The 18,857-nt window shown below is 55.3% G+C and overlaps 2 long non-coding RNA genes across 4 annotated transcripts; both read left to right on the top strand.

Moving 5' to 3' along the window:
* The first annotated feature begins 2,655 nt into the window (after nucleotides 1–2,655).
* On the top strand, nucleotides 2,656–9,689 carry LOC104858343. The gene is made up of 4 exons (XR_779113.1): nucleotides 2,656–2,862; nucleotides 6,861–7,021; nucleotides 7,659–7,798; nucleotides 9,051–9,689. It is a non-coding gene; the product is annotated as an uncharacterized LOC104858343 (long non-coding RNA).
* Nucleotides 9,690–9,708: 19 nt separating this feature from the next.
* On the top strand, nucleotides 9,709–17,125 carry LOC104858344. Of its 3 annotated transcripts, none has more exons than XR_004518583.1 (3): nucleotides 9,709–9,764; nucleotides 10,489–11,999; nucleotides 12,371–16,594. It is a non-coding gene; the product is annotated as an uncharacterized LOC104858344 (long non-coding RNA). The 3 variants fall into 3 exon arrangements; XR_002025176.2 differs by lacking the exon at nucleotides 9,709–9,764 and adding an exon at nucleotides 16,617–17,125 and having other exon boundaries at nucleotides 10,482–11,999; nucleotides 12,371–14,789; XR_004518584.1 differs by lacking the exon at nucleotides 9,709–9,764 and having other exon boundaries at nucleotides 10,482–11,999; nucleotides 12,371–12,691; nucleotides 12,817–16,594.
* Nucleotides 17,126–18,857: the final 1,732 nt, after the last annotated feature.

The following is an 18,857-nucleotide window of genomic DNA, read 5'->3' as shown; positions in this document are numbered from 1 at the left end:
CGCCTCTCCCGGTGGAAAGGCTGGGAGTTGGGGAGTTTCCAGGCTTGGTTGGAATCGCCTTCACCTCTCTCCTCAGGGCCCCTGGAGCCCAGGCAGTCGCCATCCAGGACCTCTGAACGGTGTCGAGGACATACCTGTGGAAGGTGGAGGTCACCAGCAACACAAATAATGGGGAAACAAGACCCGTTCTGAGCATTTACCTCTTGCTTGTGCTCAGCACTGTATAAACAACATTGTTTTCAAACTTGTCATGAGGTGGCCATTAATCCTTGCCGTGCCACATTTGCATAGGAAGAAACTGAGGCTCAGGCCAGCTTGGGGGACAGACTGGTCCCTACCTAGTGCCTGAGGGAGAACTGACCCCAAGGGACCCAGGCTCGCACTGGTCACCACTAGTTCTCACAGGTGAGTGTGGCCAGGAGCAGGTTAGGAGGGCATGGCTGGTGGTGGGAGGGGACTTTAATAAACCAGTGTCACTCCGGAGATGGGGAAGTCCCGGGTGGCTCCCTGAGGCCTTGTGGGTGCCCCGCCCCACTCAGCCCCCTCTGGCTCCAGCCCCAGCTCGTCTGGGTGACTACTTTGCCTGGAGTCCCCTCACTGTACCCAACTGGCCCAGTCCTACTGGGCTACATCTCATGGTAGCCTCATGGATGCCACACCTGTACTTGTCACACGAAGGAGCTTTCTCTGTTCTCTGCCACTCCGTGGTCCCCTTTGTACCCTGTCCCCCTGTGGCCCTTCTACCTGTCCCCAGGAATTTCCAGACTTTCTCTTGGTTTGCTTTCCCGTGTCCAGGTGACGAGTTCGGTACTTCAAACTGCCTAAGGTGAGACCCCGTCAGATTCTACCTAGTGGCCTGGAAGACCCAGGCTCAGGGCTACGGGGAGGGCTCCACCTGCCTCCTCCTGGCCCATAGGGCCTCCCTGTCCTGCTTTCTCCAGACCACTCGGTACCTAGGGGACCCGCTGGGCTCACCTGGAGGGCGGGCTCCACCTGATCCCTCCCCTACCTGAGACTATCCTGCAGCCTCCAGTCCGGAGGGGGGGGAGGGGGAGGGAGGCAGGTGCCAGCTTGCCTGCACATTGTCACGGGAACAAGCCCTCCCCACAGGGGCTGGAACTGGCAAACCATTGTCACATGAAGACCAGAGGACAGAATGCTTCCACCTATAATCTGTAAACAAAGACAGGCAGGTCGAAACAAGCACAGGAAATACTGCGGTGTTTGACTTCACAGATCACTGGCAGTGAAGCTCCCGGACCGCACACCAGTGATCAGTGGGGTCCGACGGCCCCTCGAGGCTGACAGCGGGTCAGTGCCCCACCAGAGGCACACACTGTTCACTGAGAGCCAGCCTGGGAGGTGACTGTAGTTAGTGGGTAGGCTCGAGCATCTGAAGGCAAATGAGTTTATCTCCAGCGTTGATCTTCTCAGCTAGGGATCTGGAAAGGAGAGGAAGAAGAGCAGGTGAGATCTGCTGTTACTCCAATTTCCTGCCGTGAGCCCCCAGATGACTTGGCCCCTTGGACTGGAGTGAGAGCTCCAGGGAAACAGGCAGACTAGAGGAGTTGCATCTGCTTGGATGCTTGTGCCTCCCCACAAGCTCCCTGGTTCTGGGGGTCGAACCCAGGGCCTTCACACTGAGCTATAGCCTTAGCATTTTCTTCTTTTTTTGAAATCATGAAACAAGGTCTCACTTAAATTGCCAAGTTGCCCAGTCAGGGCTCGAACTTAGGATCCTCCTGCCTCAGCCTCCTACAGTGCTGGGATGACAGGCATGCATCACAGCTGCCCAGTTTTGGGTGTGGTTCTGAGAGCTTTTGAACACTCCTATGCTGGTACACCCACCCAGGGCCCTGGGAGGCGGGTGCATTGTGTTAGCAGTCGCGTAGCTCTATGCGCGTCTCTGCCCCTGCAATCCCTAACCTGACCTGAGGCTTTCTCTGGGATCTACCCTCTCCACCCTGCAGCCGGGTCCTGCCCTGTGTCTGGGGCACTGGGGTTTAGGGACCCGGGGATGGCGAGGCCTGGGCTCCGCCCTTCTCAGCTGCGGGAAGCAGATCGTGTTTATTTGAAATTGGAGCCGGCTCATGTTTCCGCTGGTGGGAGCCTTTTATTTCTGCACCGACCATTGACTTCTAAGTTACGCCTTGCCTTGCTTGCCCCTCCTCTGTGTTGCAGGGCTGGTTTCTCCTGAGAGGGGTGGAGCAGCAGGATGGCCAGTGGAGGGTAACAGGAAGGCAGGAAGCTGGAGCACTGGGTGAGGGGAGAGCTCCTGCCCAGATGGCCCAGGTGACCAGCTGACCCTCCGCCCACTCTCCAGAGGAGGCCTCCACTTAGCCTCATCGGCTGGGGGCAGTGTGTCCACCGTCCAAGCACATACACAGATCGTCCTGGGGGACCAGGACCCAGCCTTAGCCACCACATCCTAGCCGGTCCATCTGGGTTCCCTTCGTCTGGTGGGAGAACTGCTCACGCTGAGACCTGTCTCAGACCATCACCTTACCAGACGCTGCGGCTCTGCAGTCCTGCCCAAACTAGACTTTGTTTTCATACTGTGAAAAGAACATCTCACAAGTGTACTCCCTTCCTCCTCCCACCAATCCCCGGGGTCAGAAACACCCGTTTCTCCTTTATCGTTGGTACCTAGCGTCATGCCTGGAATGTGGTAGCTGCTTTGTTGGGTGGGTGTGGCAGGGCCATGGGGACCCCTCTTTCTGCTTGCCCCTTTGCCAGGGAGAAGTCCCCCGGAAGTTATGGCAGCGGGGCTCGGTGGCTCACGCTGGCATCTTGGTTGGCCTGTGTACTCCTTCGAATCCCCTGGATTCTTGTCAGTTTGATGGATGGAAAGGTTTACCATGGGTGAGTCCTGCTTGCTTTAAACTTTTTCCTCTTTGTATCTGGAGTCCAAGAAGGTGGAGAAGGTGGGGTCTCTTCTTGGGGGGAGCTCTCCCTCCGAGGGTGGCATCCTGACTTCTTAAAGGTTAATTGTATTTGTGTGGCACCTACAGGAGGTTTCCTGGCCTGACAGAGCCAGGGCAGATTAGTGACTGGTAGCTACATTCAGCCAGCACTGCTGCTACGGGGAGCAGGCCCTTGGCCCTCTCCCAGGAAACCCTGGGCAGTTCTGGCCCTGCCTTACAGGAGGCTTTTTGAGGAGGAGGCTGGGCCGGGAGCAAGGCCCAGAAGAGGTTCCTGCATGTCGTGGCTGGGTGACTGGAAGCAGGAGAGAGCAGAACAGGCCCTGGGGGTCTGGGAGTGCAGACAGAGTGAATTGAAGCTTGTGAACAGGAGAGGGTTTGTCTTAAAAATTCAGGAGACTTGCATCTGCCCCAAAATATAGTTTTGCATACATTAGTGGGACAGATAATGTTTTAGATTGTTTACCAATTGAATGATTTAAATTAACCCCCTCCCTAATTTTCCTGCCTGATGCTGGGGTTTGAACTCAGGGCCTTGAGCATCCCAGGCAAGTGCTCTACCACTGAGCTTCTATCGCAGACCTGTTAAAATTTTATCTTGAGGCAGGGGTCTTGCTAAGATGCCCAGACTTACTTTTAATTTGAGTTCCCCCTGTTTCAGCTTCCCAAGTAGCTGGGACTTCAGATATGCACCGCTGTACCCAGCCCTACTCCATTTGAAAGTTAAATGATGCCCCCAGCAACACGTGCTGTTGTGTATCTTGGGACTTGGACCGACAGAGCTCTCTGGGGGGTGGCAGGGGAAGAGATGGGGCTGGAAGCTAGCGGGGACACCAGCATGGCTTTGGGTTTCTGCAGTCACTCCAAGGCCCATGTCTCTTTCTTAGAGGGGCACCAGGGACAGTGTCTTTGTCATTCAGGGCTCCCTGAGGGCGTAGTGTGGTGTCAGGTGCAGCCTGAGTGCCTGGAGTGGGATTGTGGAATGAATGAATACGTGAAACAGGGCTGTCTGGATGCAGTTAAGGGGTAGCAGGTGACCGGAAGGGCAGCGAAGCCCTTGGCGAGGAGTGAGGAGGTTCTTGTCAGAGCAGAGGGACAGGCAGGAGGGGCTCACAGTGATGAGGCTTTGTCCTGGTTACCAGTGTTCCTGAGAGCGCCGTCTGTCGCTGTCCCTGCTTCCCCAAGTGTGGGAAGGACAGGAGGAACACCGAGCCCCCACACTGTGCAGGGTGGTTGTAGATGTTCGCCCTGCCCCATTAGCTCCTCTGGTCTGAGACAGCCAGCATGGTCTGCAGGCTGGGAAATAGCACTGGTGGGACCTGTCCGAGGGCCCAGCCAGGCTCTGGTCTCTTCTGATTATGGTACTGAGCGGGGGGACCTGGGCGCTGACATCACTGCTTGGTTGTCAGGGAGCTCCTGTGGGGACACAAGGCACCTGCCCTCTCCAAGGGGCCAAGCTGGGATTTGGGCTGGGCTCAAGCCCTACACCTTGCCCGCTCCACTGAGCCATGGCTGTCCCTGGAACAGTGCGTCGAGAGAACTTGTTGTGGGTGACCACAGCCCCATTTCCTTTTGGACATCGTAGAAGCCCTGAGGCGGTGGCCACTGTATTTGGGTTTTGTTGCTGCAGCAACAAATCCCAACAGACGGGAGTCGCTTACAGTGACAGTCACATATTCTCTCTGGGTTCTGGAGGCCAAAGTCCAAAGTCAAGGTGTTGGCAGGGGTGGTTCCCTCTCAAGGCTCTTGGGGGAATCAGGGCCAGACCTCTCTACTGGCTTCCAGGGGGCGCTGGCAATCCTTTTTTTATTTTTGGTTCTGAGTATTGAACTTGGGACCTTGAGCTTTCGAGGCAGTCAGCAGCACCACTGAGCTAAATCCCCAGCCTGTCCCTTTTTATCCCTGGGCCTATAGATACATGACTCCCATCTGAGGCCTTCATGGTCTCCTGAAGTGTTTTGGGGCCCAAATTTTCCTGGATTTTAATGGATTAGAGCCCGCCAAAGCACGGTGCGAGCTCCTCTGGACTTGGTAAGATCCATCCACAGGAATGAGAGGTTGGACCTTGAGCATGGCCTCATGGAGAGCACAATCCAACCCATGCAGATACTGAAGTTTGTGCCCATCCCTAGGCCTGGGTCCTGGACTCTGCTTTCAGGAGTGCCTGAGCCAGGGAAGGCAGCAGAGAGGGCGTCTGTCTGGAGCAGGTGGTGTGTGGCTGGGGCATGACCACATCTGTCAGGGAGGCAAGATGGCAGCTGTGCAGAAGGAGAGGCAGGGATGCCGAAAGGTCATCATTGAGCAAGACCCCAGGGGAGGAAGTACAAGTCGGACCAGGACACGGGGCTGGGAAGGAGGTGGGAACCTGAAAGCTCAATGACTAGGGAGAGAAGATGGAGCCCACTGTGCGTGCGTGAGTGTGTGCGTGGTGCATTTCCCTCGGTGTGCAAATCCCATTCTGGATCAGACAAGGGACCCGCGCCCGTCCTTCCGGGGCAGTCCTTCAGCTGGGGAGTGAGGTGAGTCCTCCTGGCCCTTGTGTTTGGGCCCCAATAATCGGGAGGGAGAATCACCTCCTCTCTGTGAGACGACAGATGAGAAGGTGCGTGGAAGAACCAAAGCATATTCTGCATTGAAGATTCCATGACGCACAGCCCTGCATGATCGCACTGTCAAACATGAATAGCTCAGCTATGTTGGGATTCACAGTGATGATCAATGCCCCCAGGACGGTTAGAATGCCACCGCAGGTGTTGACGTTATTCTCTCAGGTAAGCAGAGCTGTGGAGAGGAGCAAAAGGAAACTAAGTGGAAAACTGACAAACTTCAGGACCCTGCAGGAGCTTCCTTCTCCCTGAGAGCAGAATTAGGGTCAAGTGGTACTTCATGGGTGCGGAGTGTGTTCACGTCTGCAGGCTCCGTCCTGTTTCTGCTCATCTAACACGCACAGCAGCCCTGAGGTGGGCAGACTCAGCTGTTCCCACCTTGGAATTGAGTCCCCCTGGGGGAGCGGGAGGGAGGGTGTGCGAGAGTGCAGGCGTGAGCATGTAGGGTTCAGTTCCTTTTTTATTGCTTCCACTTGATAATTGGTGGCAGATTGAATTCTTGTTTCCAATTCTTCTTTTCATCCTTCCTGGGTAGAGGAGTTCTCGTTTGTGTCTTTGGCCAAGCGGTTTTGCAGTCCTCCAGCCTAGAATAGATGCAGAGTGCCCCCCCGCACCTCCAGTGCTGGTATGGCCCCACATTTGCAGTTGCATCCAGAGCCAAGTGGCTACTGACCTACCCACAGAGAGGAAAGAAAATCCAGCACTGTTGTTCCAAGTCTAGGATTTCTGGAAATACTTGTTATGCAGCATTGCTATTATAGCTGACTAGCTTACAAGTCACAGGTTCTCCTGCTGGAACACAGCCGAGCTCCCCCTGCCTAGCAGCTGGGTCGAGGGGTGCTTTGGGGGAAGAGAGTGTGTGGTGTGTGTGTGTGTGTGTGTGTGTGTGTCTGTGTGTGTTGATCAGGCCCAGGCCTACTTGAGACACAGGTGGTCAGTGCCACCAGGATCCGGGCTGGTGGTAGAGAGGTGGAGCTGACTTCTTGGTGCCTAGGGTGGGCTGTAGCATCCTGACGTGTTCCTGTCTCAGGAATGCAGTGGTCCTGGGGGTGCTCAGCTATCCCCAGAAATAGCCACTTGAGGTGTAAGGAGACAGGACCCTCAGCCCCACTCAGTAAGACCCAGCAGCCATCCTGCGCACATGAGGCCACCTAGTCCCTTCATGCAGGTTTGTCCCCTCTGTAAGATTAGTTTCTTACAGGAAGTGGCCAGGTGGCAGCCACCACCAGGGCCCGCAGAGCCAGGCCACACTCAATGTTTGATTAGTGGCCCCGTACTGTCTTCTTTGTTTTCAGCTGTCACATGAAATCACTGTCTCCCTTCCTTCCTCCAGGCCCATCTTAGATGGGGTGGAATGGAGGGACTTGGGCACGACAGTCAGGAAGCTCACCTAACCCAGAGGTCAGCGCATGCAGGCTACACGGTGCCGGTCTCATGCCCTACGTGGGCTCACTTCACCTGGCTGCACTCTGAAGTCCCAGGAGGCACAGAGAGGTGAAGTCACCAGCTGTGGGACGAGAGTGGGGGTAGTTGGGCACCAGCCCTGGATTATGTGGGTGCAGAGCCACATGTGTCCCCCTGCTTGGGGGGCTCTCCCTGAGCACAGCTGGCTTCCCCTTCGCTCTGCCCCGGCTCTGCAGTGGGAAGGCATGGAGCTGACTGCTGGCTGGTCTCCATGGCAACAGCTGCCGGGAACCGCATCCCACTGTGGCAGAGCCGTGAGCCTGGAGCTGCCTTGGAGTGTGAGGGGCTGGTGGAGATGGCAGGGACGTGAGGATGGGAGCCTCGGGCTGGGGGCAGGGTGGGTACCCGCGGGCCCTTGCCCCGTGGCCATTCTGAAGATATTCAGTCATATCTCAGTGGGCCCTGCTCCTGGAGGTGGGGTTCTGCTCTCCTCTGGGAAAGTCTTCCAGACACATCACTTTCCTGTCCTTCCTCTGTTTTGCTGTGGTACAGAGGACGGAGCTCAGGATCTCTCCTGTGCCTGAGAAGCACCACCCTGGGCTGCATCCCTGCCCTCCATATGTATTTCACCAACATCTGCCATGCACCTGGCATGAAGGTCTGCTCTCAGAGGGGTGAGAGTCCAGGGAGGGAGGTGGTGATTCACCAGGCGGTTCCTGTCCTCCAGGATTGACCGGAGGTGGAGGAAGTTTGGGGTACAACACAAACACCCAGAAGAGGCACCTGCCCTAGGCTTGGGGGCAGCAGTGTCATTCAGGAGAGAAGAGTGTCTGTGTGGCACTCTACAGATGGAGCAGTCAATCCTGGGTAAGTCCTGGAAGGCAAGGGACCCAGTGTGGGGGACAAGGGACCCAGCTGTGTGTGAGGGAGGGAGGGGACAGAGGGATCCAGGGATGTGGGGTAAGGGACCCAGGTGTGAGAGGCAAGGGATCCAGGTGTCGGGTTCAAGAGATTCGAGTGCTGGGGGCAAAGGACCCGCATATGAGAGGAGAGAGAATCCAGGTGTGGGTTTCAGGGGATCCAGGTAAGAGATTCAAGGGACCCAGGTGCAAGGGGCAAAGGAGCCAGATGTGAGGGGCAAGGACCCTTGTATGCGGGGTCAGGGATCCTGGAGGCGGGGGTAAGAGGTCCTGTTGAGGAGAACGGCTCGAGATTGGGAAGTGGGGAGAGCCAGAGAGAGACACGGGATGGACAGAGAGGAAGGAGAGGGAGAGAACCTGAGCTCTTGAGGAGGGCATGGAAGAGAGCAGGGCTTGCTCTGGGTCCCCGATTGTTAGGGCAGCAGGAGGGACTGCTCCAGCCCAGGTCCTGGGCACGGAGGCATGGAATTGGGCATCTTTATGCAGATGAAGAAACAGGCTCACATAGCCTCTAGTGGATAGAGGAGGAGGTGGATCCCAGCTCCGACCCTCTCTGCCAAGTGTCAAGGTTCCCTGGCTAAATGTGGGGTCCTGCAGCAGAGTGGAAGGGGCTGCCTTTCACGGAGACCTCCAGAGAGTTCCCTGGCCTCAGATGAGAATGCAGAGTGAGCTCAGCCCTGGCTCTCAGGCTCAGCATGCATTCATCCGGCCGAAGGCATCAGGTGCAGAGCCCAGTGCTCTAGGAGTTGCAGGGCCGACCAGCCGCAGGCAGGCTCTGACACCTGGGGAATCAGTCTGAGAAGGAGTCTAGTGTTGCCAATCCTCCCATAGGGCCATTGCGTATGTGCAGAAAGTCTAAAGGGAGCAGGAGCCTGGACTGTTCCAAGAGGCTGGGTGGAAATAAGCCAGCTAGGCCTGTCTCCAGAGGCTCCACATTTAGATAAAAGTTCTTTGGCTGAGCACGAGATAAACAGCTTACATCACTACCTGGAGGAGCTGTCAGGAAATCCCCTGGTTCCTGGGCCCCAGTGAGGTGAATCTGGCTGGCGGGGGCACTGAGCTCCCTCGTGATGGGGGTAGGGACCGCTGACCTCAATGGTGAGGTGGGGAGGGAAGGGCCTCTGTTAGCGAGGTGAGGGAAACTGGAGTTGGGAGAGCGCAGTGACCAAATCCTGAGAGAAGGATGCGTCTGTGCCCAGGAGTCTTCTGGAGGCAGCAGCAGTCCTTGCGCACCTGCTGTACCAGGTACTGAGCCCAGAAACGAGAGGGCCCCCTCTACTCCACTGGTGCCGTGTGGCAGGTATGCTGGGCGATGCTGTGACCTGAGGGCTTTTCCTGCCCGTCTTTCTTCCTCTGCCTCTCTGCAGGTCCCTCACACACGTATACTTGCACATACGAGTACAGTTGCACACATGTATGCTGGCACACTTACCTACATCCATTTGCACCCACGTACACACTTGCACACACTGCCTTTGCAGGCACACACCTATATATTTTCTGCAGCACGTTCTATTTTTGCACACCACACATCCGTCTGCACCAATATGCTTGCATATGTGCATTTGCACACATCCATACACACACACGGACACATTTGCATACCTACACATCGTATCCGTGCACACACAGTAAGGAAATGCACACACATGTACAGTGCACACACACGTATTCTAGTGCACATTGCCTCCATCTCAGTCCCTCTGGTCACTCTTCTTGCCTGTGTCTCCCCACTGCTGCCTCTACTGGAAGGGACCTGGCCTCATGTTGCACCCCTCTGACTGCCCTCTTGCCTGCCCCTCCCTCTCTCTCTGTCTTTCTCTCTCTCTCTCTCCCTCCCTCCCTCCCTCTCTCCCTCAGTGCAGGAGGCGTCCTAAGCAAGCTGGCTGCAGCCCAGCGGAAGTCTCTGGAGGGTGAGGCTGAGCGGAAACCACATTCTTCTTGCTCTGGGTCCCTGAAGCCCTTGTCCTCCGGTGGGGGGGAGCGGAGAGGCACGCGGGTGTGAGGTGGCTTTGGGGGAGGGGTGCTCTGCCTGTGTCCCCAGGCAGTTTAGTTTCCAGGATGAAACCCGGGCTCTTGATCCAGGAGAAGGGAAAACCACCTCACCTGGTTGTTCTGCAGGCATGGGGGCTCCCAGATGCTCTTCATCGGGGCCTCTGCTCTTGCTCCTGGATTTTTACCCTTTGGGTTCTGTAACCAGCTTTTGGGGGGCAGACGGCTCCTCTTCCTGAGCTTCTCTTTAGCTGGGGCAGCAGACACTGCCTATGCAGGCAGTGCCCCTGGCGGGGTCCTGTGTGGCAGTGACTCCTGGATGACAGCCCAGCCTTTAGCTTTTCAGCCTTGAAGGCCTCTGCCCCAGGGAGGAGCCTGGGCTTGGGGCCAGAGGCCCTGGGAATTTCCTCTCCTTGGCCTGCCTAGCTCTCTGAGAGGCCTGGGGGAGGTACCCACGCTCCACCATGAGTCCTGCTAATGGGCCCGGAGCTGCTGTGCCTGGCACACAGAGGAAGGCCTGGCTGAATCAAGTGGTGGGTGTAGCGATTCAGAGGCAATGCTGTCAGTGCCCCGTATGTTCAGCTGCTGTCTCGATCACACAGCGAATACGCGCTAATGGATTTGATCTGATCTGAACCCTGGCAGGCTGGCTGCAGGACCCACGCCCTAACCACTCAGCCATGCAACCTCTCCAGAGACACAAGGCTTGCTGGCACTGCCCCCCTCTGATTCCCAGTCAAGTGACCGCTAGCAGCCCTCTCACCTTGCAGGCACGTTGGCCCAGCCTTGGCCTTCGTGGTGGCAGCCAGCCAGGGAACCGCCTCTCCTGCAGGAAGGGTCCAGGGTGGGTCTTCTCCAGCCGGCTCCTTCTCAGGTGTGCTCCTGACTTTTCCCGTGTGGGTAGGGGGAGGTGGCCGAGAGGGTGGTTCAGGACAGAGCCGGGAGGGGACATGGATGAAGGCGTGTCGAGGTTTCTTGAGACACTAAGCTGAGCTGGGGTCCTGGGCGGGCCTGGCGCAGGAGCCCGACTTGCTCTTCTATGTGGCCAGTGCAGGTGAGGGCGGTCGGTGTGACTTGAGTCCCTGGGGGCCACAAGGCCTGGAAGCTACCCCCCAGGGAGGCCACTCTCCCCTGCCACCACGGACCTCAGGCCCTTGCCTTCAGGGAGGGAGAACGTTCCCTGTGGGTATTGAGTCTCCTGTCCCTCGCATGGCTCCGAGAGACGCCAGAAGGGGTGTGGTGGTACACCCTGGACTCCTGTGGGCCTGACCTACTTGCTTCTGGGAGGCCAGAGCCCAACCCTGCCGTCTCCGGCTCCCAGCCACGCCCCTCTCCTGCTGCTGGGCACCCAGGGATGCTGGGGACTCCGCCACAGGGAGGTGGCAGAAGAAGAACCTCCCAGGTGAACCAATTGCTGAGTGCCAGACATGCTTCCCGGGCCTCGTTTTGTCTCCTTTTATGCGAACTTCCCCACTATTAAGAGCATTTTGAAAAAGAAGATGAAAAGAGAGAGAAAGAAAAGGAGGATGAGAGCGCGCGGGACGCCTGCGAATCCTTTCGGCCGCCTGCTGCTGCTCCGGTCTGAGCCGAATAGCGGGAAATTGGAGAATGTCGCAGGGGCGCCCTTCCTTCCCACCCTGCTGTGGGAGAGGGGACAGGGATGGGGCCACCCCTCGGCCCACCGCCCGGCCCTGCGTATGCCTGGCGCATGCTGACAGACGCTGATTTCTTGATGAACGAAAGGAAAGAAAATCGATGAACAGAAGAGGCTGAGACTTTTCTGGCATCGTGTGTGTGTGTGTGTGTGGGCTTTCAAACTTCCTTCTTTATGAAGCTCCAAGGCCAGGAAAGAGAGGACATTTGGTAAAGGATCAGGCAGAGGGGCTGGCAAGGTGTCCTGGGAAGTCACAGCCTCACTGTTGGTCCAGGACCCGGGATACAGCCGTTCTGGGCGTGTGTGTTTTGCAGGGCAGGCCTGGGTTGGGTGGCGGCTGCTCCGCTCCCCTCCCCTGTCCTTCCTTCCCCAACTCTGCTTCCCCCACGAGTCTCTCCAGGGTCTGATCCAGGAACGTGCTGAGATGACAGCCCCGGGAAGACTCAAAGCACAGTGAGATATCGGAGTCACAGTTGAAAGCTTGTGACGCCGTAAGACCCAGGTGCGGATGCCTTCAATCACACAGACGGGCCTTGGAAACATGGGAAAGGGAGGAAGCCAGACCCCAAAGGCTTCCATGCCTATGACATTCTAGAACGCGGGGACAGAAAACACCAGCCATCCCCTGAGGCCACGATGGGGTGAGGTGGGGGACCTGGCTGCGAAGGGGTGGGAGGAACTTGGGCTCCCGGAAGCATTTGCTACCTAGGCTGCGACAGGTTCCGTGATCACATGCGTGTACATGTCGGTTCCCGTCAGCTGGCCCCTTCCAGTGGGTGTTTTCCCACAAGTGCGTCATACGTGCACAAAGCTCGTTTTATTTTTTGGGTGGGGTGGGGGGAAGCTACCATTTATAATGGTCTTGTGTTCTAGGCACAAGCCGGGACCATCATCGCGGGATTTTCAGTACCCACAGCAATGGTGCCCATCTTTTCAGAGATAAGGACATAGGCCGGGTAGCTCGTATCCCAGCGTGTGGAGAAAGGCCTGGCCTCCGGGCGCTGCAGACTCTGGTCCCTCAGATGCTGGGCTCGGTGCTCACGGGCAGTTTGCTGTGCAAGGCCTGACCTCCACGGCCAGCAGCCCGGTCACCTCCCCGTCTAAACCCAGTCTGTTGGATCCACGGACTTCTCAGCCAGAGTTTGATCAGGATTGGTCCCCAGAAATACCCGCAAAGCCCAGGCGGGCACTCAGGTCACCTGTTTTTGAGGAAGACTCGCCTCTCACCCGTCTCCCTTCCTCTCTCTCTCTCTCTCTCTCTCTCTCTCTCTTCGCTTGATAGCAGCATATTGGTCACGCTTATTTCCTTTCTCCTTCAGATCAGAGACACAAGGTGAGCAGAAGGAGAGCTGTTTGGGTGAGGATTAGGAAGGCATGGAAACCATGGAAACTACTCAGAAAGCCCCTAGAGCCGCGGCCTTCAGGATGCCTGCGCACCGCCATTGGCTGGCTGTTCGTACCCTCTCTCTGATGGAGACACAACTTGTGTTTATTTTCCCTCCCACCTCTTCCCTTCTGTGCTGTGCTGGGGAACTCACAAGTCTGGCCAGGGCAAGAAGCTGGCCCTGAATACAGTTCAGGGGAATGAGGGTGCTAATGGTTTTTAATTTGTACTTAATTTTTTTTAACTCTGTGATGTTTTTAGGCTCAATTCCTGGTGTTCGCTCTATCACTCCGGGAGGCAGCACTGATTTTCAGTGATAGATGTCGGTGGCGGAAAATGATGATGGCGCAGAGGCTTCCGGCCCCTTGAGCAGAGGTTGTGGAAACGGCTCTCCTCGGCTGCCTGAGCGGCCCAGGCTCTGCTCCAGCTCCAAGGGCTGAAGGCTGCACAGGCTCTTAGCAAAATCTCTGCAGGATGGGAGTTTCCTGAAGGGGCTGGTGAGGGTCAGAACCCTGCGGGCAGCTTGGATCCTCTTGTTTTCTTTTACATAAATGTGTTGTGCAGGTGAATCATTCTCATCCAAATGCTCAGATATTTCCAATTTAAGTTTTTCTGGTTTCAGGATACTTTGTGAGCTGAGCTGCCCTAACCTGAAAACCCAAAGTCCAGAATGCTCCCAAATCTGAAACTTAGCCAGGCTCACTCAGTCTGTATAAATTTAGGTGGGTTACTGGGTGCTGTTGAACCTCTCAATTTTCTCCTTCCTCTGAGCAGTCATGATAATAAGAAGGGTCTCTTACATGGGACTTTGCCCTGATCGCCTTTCTAGCCTGCTCTTTCTTTCTTTCCAGCAATACCCTGGAAAGTTGCCTGGCCAGGTGTTTTTCAACCCCATGTCAGGAGAAAATGCAGACCCAAAAGTAGGTGGCAGGTCTAAAACTGGGTCCCAAGCGCTCTGCCCCCGGCCCAGGCTCTGCCAGGCTGCTGGCCCACACACGTCCGATAGCCGAGGCTGTGGCTGGGCTTTTCCTGCAGGCTCAAGACCTGAGACCTGGCCGAGAAGGACGCTTTTAAGTAGTGACAGGCAGCACAGAGTCCCTGTGCCCCTCCCGCTTCCAGGATGATGCTCCTGCTGAGTGGAACATGTGTCCGCTATTCCTTCACACGCCTTCTCCCTCTTGGTTAGGGCTCCGTCCTTACTGCCATGGCTTGGATGTGCTTTCTCCCACAAGGTTCAGATGAGGGAGGTCGGTCCCCAGGGTAATGCTACTGAGAGGTGGGGCCCAGGAGGAGTCGATGAGGTCACTGTGGATTAACACCGCCCCTGTGTTGGGAGTGCACTAGATCGCTTGGGACTGGAAAGGTTACCCGGAGAGTGGATTGTTATAAAGGGGATCCGGCTTTCTCTGCTTGCCCTCTTGCTTCCTCTCCCACAGTGTGATCTCTCTCTCTTGCTGTGGTCCTGTCATGGGGCCTCCAAGACCGGGTGCTAAATCAATCTCTTTTCTTTATAACCTCAGGGATTTTGTTACAGCACCGCAAAGTGGACCGAGACATCTGTGGAGCCATTATTGCTGTTATGGTGATGACTCCGATGACTTATTTTTTGCTTCAGTGCATAACCACCTTTCTGTCTCAGGCTTCTGTGGGTTTCCTGGACTCAGCTAGAAGGGTCTTCTGGCTGGGGCTGTGGTCACAGACATAGCTGACGAGGTCAGAGTCCCCAGGATGCCTCACTCACACGACTGGCGTTTGGCATTGACTCATGACTGGTCTCTCAGCCAAGGTTGCAGATCTGAGAGGCCACACATGTCCCAAGCTTGGTTCTGAGAAAGAGGATCCCTAAAAGGCCCCTGCAAGGAAGAGGATGCAGAAGCTGTGCCCCCCTCAAGATGAGACCCGGAACTGGTACAGTGTCCTGTGTGTCTTCTTAGGGCTAGGGTCAGCCTCCCTCTCTGCTGGTTCTTCTCCTCTGTCTTCCCCTCCAGACTTTTCTGATGTCTTCTCCTCAGTTTCTCACCCCCATATTTCACCCACACTTCTTTCTTCTCTCGGCTCCCCATGCTGTGCTGAGGTGCCCTGAGTCCACCCTGGGGCTCACACCCGAGGACTGGCCGGGGTGTCCAACTCCCCTTCAGACATTCCCAGTGGAGGCCAGATTAAGAATTCCAAAGTAGGACCGGGGATTTAGCTCAGTGGTTCTGCCTTCTGCCTCACAAGCACAAGGACCCGAGTTCGATCCCTGGTACCAAAAACAAAGAATTTCAAAGTTGGTCTCTCCCGCCCATCCAGAGAGGAACTTGGCATCCTCTTCCCAACTTGTCTCTCCTTGTGTGATCCCTGACTTGGTCCCCCAATTTCCCCACTAAACCGGGCCTCCAAAGGTATCCCTGGATGGTGGCACAGACTTTACCTGTGTAATCAGAAAAACAACCAGAAGTCAGTTAGAAAAATAAAAGCAAGGAGTGGTTGTGGTCCCAGGCTTCCTCCTTAAAAAGGAAGGAGAGAGAAACTGGTTAAAATGGAGATTTGGGAGCAGCCCCAGCTTAACTGGAAAACCACACTGGTGTAGGCTGGAGAGGCTTCAGGAATGGCAAACAGCTTCTCCCTGCTCAAAGGAATTTTCTGGAAACCATAATGGCTGCCCGTCCTAACCACAGGCTGGTCTTTCTGGCAGGATTAGCACAAGTGTGTGGTCAGGGAGGCCACGCTGGAGCCAGCCTGGATATTTCAGCCGTCTGAGTTCCCTCTGTGCCGAAAAGTGGGGGCTGGGATTCAGGGGAGCTGGAGGTGCCCCAGATCTCCACTTCACACTAAACGGGGACAAGGGTTCAGCTCCCCACCCTCAACCCCGATCAGCTTTCTGCTTTTTCAGGGACAAAGGGATAGCAGAAGACGCAGGGGAGGGAAAGGAGCTCAGTTTGCTGAACTCCGGCTCTGTACAGGGTATCTTCATATCCTTCGTCCCATCTTGTCATTTGGGAGGCCTGCTGTCATTTCCTCTTTTCAAAAGAGGAAACAGGCTGCGTAACCCTGCCCAAGGTCACAGAGAGGAGGCACTGGGATAGTGCCCAGGTCTGTCTGAATGCACACGGCGCTGGATGCCATTAGGACAGGATGTCCTCAAGTCGGTGTGGCTGAGCTGGGTCTCCCTGTAGCATATCCTGTCCCTCCCTCTCTCTGTTATGTAACAGGACACGGCCCTGCTGTGAGGTCCTGAGTGGGAGAGAAGAGGAAGGAATCTGGATTTGTGTGGCACCTACTTTCTGCGGCCCTGGGAGCGTTTCCCCAGGCTGGTGGGTAGCCCAGAGCCTGCACTAGATCAGCCCAGGGTACCCAGGCGTGGTCAGGTCACTTACCTGGTTTCACATAGTTACAGTGAATGTTTACATTTTAAAAATTGATTACAGCAAGAGACACGTTTCCATCGATCCACCTTGGTTTCCTCCCCTCACCTTGAACACACATCTCCCACCATTTTTCTGCTTTCTGAAGCAGGTCTGGGAATCCTCTTTCATGAGTGTCTGTACTTGAGCCATTGAGGCAGCCTCAGTGACTGGAATAAATTAAAAGCGACTCCCTCTCACGGTCGTTTTGACATTGGGGAAGAGCCAGAAGCTGCATGGTGCCAGGTCCAGTGAGTGGATGGATGAGAAGACACTGTCCTCACATTTTTATCAGCCTGTCCTGGTGGCTGGTGCTCGGTGGCAGCCCTCACGATCTGTTTTGTCATAGGCCTGAAAAGACATGCCTTGGAAATGTTCACCATGTATTTCGACCATACCTCGTCTTTGCATTCTTAAAGTAATGACGACGTACAAGATGTAAGTAAACTTTATTCAGAATTGAGACCACGGTTAGCAGAAATAGGATGCCCGTGATTTTGGAAAATGAACTAGTGGAAAAGTTTGAGTCCTACGCAAAAGCAGAGAGAAGGGCCTCTCCTTACTGCACAGGGTGGGTTTCCTGAGATGTACAAGGGATGGAAACTTTGTTGCCTTGGGAGGCATCCAGGGAGGGGTTCACCTGTCCTGAGGTTTTATAAAAATTGTAAAAATAAAAATTCCAAGGTGGTTTTCTTAAAGACTCCCTACATGTGTATAAGCTTCAAGCTCTAACAATTCTGGCCCTTCCCTTTTCAACTTGGGAGGCTTTAGAACACCTCATTCCCCCTCTCTCCCTAGTCCTTACCCACAGAGTAGAGTCTGATAAACAGCTGGGGATGGGCTCTTCATTTTCCAATTGTCCCCCGAAGTACTTAAGTCTAGGGTTACTTTGGCCAAACCAAGTTCCCAGGATTCCTGTCTGCCCTTGGGCCAGCAATGATTCTGAGATCAGTTGAGAGGCTGTTGATTAGGGATGCTCTTTGCTGTATACCTCATGGGGCTCCAGTCCCATAAAGCTCATGCAGGAATTAGCCCAGTATGGTGGGACAAACCTGTAATCCCAGCAATTTGGGAGGCTGAGGCAGGAGGATTGCCAGTTTGGGCCCAGCCTGGGCAACTTAGTGACTTAGAGAAATGAAAAATAAAGCAAACAAGCAAACAAACAAAAGGCTAGGGATGTAGCTCAGTGCAGAGGCCCTGGGTTTGATCCCTAGTACTGATCACACACACACACACACACACACACACACACACACACACACACACACACACACAACAAAACCCCACCAGAGTTTATTTCCTTATGCTTCCACTGGATCAGGGTCCCAACCCCCTGTCAGGAATCAGGCTGCAGGGCAGGTGAGCAGAGGGAGCCAGAGAGAAGCCTTGTGTCTGTGTTTACCACGTCTCCTTGCCACTCACATCACCACCTGAGCCCCCTGGCAGGTCATTGGTGGCTTTAGATTCTCACAGGAGCGTGGACCCCCCCGTGGAATCCAGGTTGTGTGTGCCTCTGAATCATTCTGAAACCATCTCCTCTTCCTGTGCATGGCAAAATTGTCTTTTACAAAACCCATCTTTGGTGCCCAAAGTGTTGGGAACTGCTGTTCCACACTGAGAAAGACCGTTCATTCACGTATACAGCAGTGTGTGCTGGTGCCCACATGTGCTTGGCACCAAGCTGGTGTGAACAGGGAACGTATCATTCTTGGTTCTGGGAACTCACACTCCCTGGGGAGGCACATATCCCGGGACACCAGGGATGGGCAGGAAGACTGCCATCCCATGCTTGGTGGTGGGCTTTGCCCCCGGCCCCCTTGAGGCGGAGTCACTCAGACCCTTTGCTCACTCTAGGCCCGGTCTGGTCCCTCCACGGTTTGTCCTGGGGTGCAGAGCACATGTAGACTACTGAGACAGGCTCCCCTCTGCCCCAGGGAGGGGAGCAGCCAGTGGCAGAAGTAGTGCTCCTTCTAATTGTTGGTGATGTAAAGAAGGTCCTGAGACTATTTCTGCAGGTGTCTGTTGACCCCCACGATGCAAAGCAAAGCTCCATTTGCCCTTTGGAGGGTTAGTGCCGCTGTCGGGAAAAGGGGACAGTGTCAGTCCTCTGGATCTGACACTGTGCTTTCCCTGCTGGCTCCTGCCGCCCTGGCCACCCCCTCCTTCCTGGGTGGGGCTGACAGTAACTCAGATTTGGCTCATTAAAGCAACATGCTTCCCCCTCGCCATAGCTGGGATTGAACTCAGGGCCTTTGCACTGAGCTTTAAAAAAAATCTTTTTTTTACATTTTTGAGACAGGATCTTGCTAAATTGCCCAGGCTGGGATTGAGCACATGATTCTCAGCTGTATGATGTGCTGGGATTGCAGGGGTGTGCCACCACACCCAGGTACAACTTGCATGTATAACCCGATTCCCTCAAAGACGTGCACCTGGACCTTCCCTCTCTCCCTCTGATCCCTCAAAGAAGGCATCTGAAGAGGGAATAGCAGGACTGTTTGCTGAAGAGCCCTCTATCCTCTGGGAATTACCAGCCAACAGGACCCTGCTGGGGAGGGGCCTCTAAATGCCTCCACTGCGAGTGGGAATC

This window comes from Fukomys damarensis, unplaced genomic scaffold (assembly GCF_012274545.1).
Source record: "Fukomys damarensis isolate Sample0158 unplaced genomic scaffold, DMR_v1.0_HiC HiC_scaffold_23, whole genome shotgun sequence".
Taxonomy (NCBI): Eukaryota; Metazoa; Chordata; class Mammalia; order Rodentia; family Bathyergidae; genus Fukomys; species Fukomys damarensis.
This window is presented reverse-complemented; position numbering and strand designations above follow the sequence as displayed.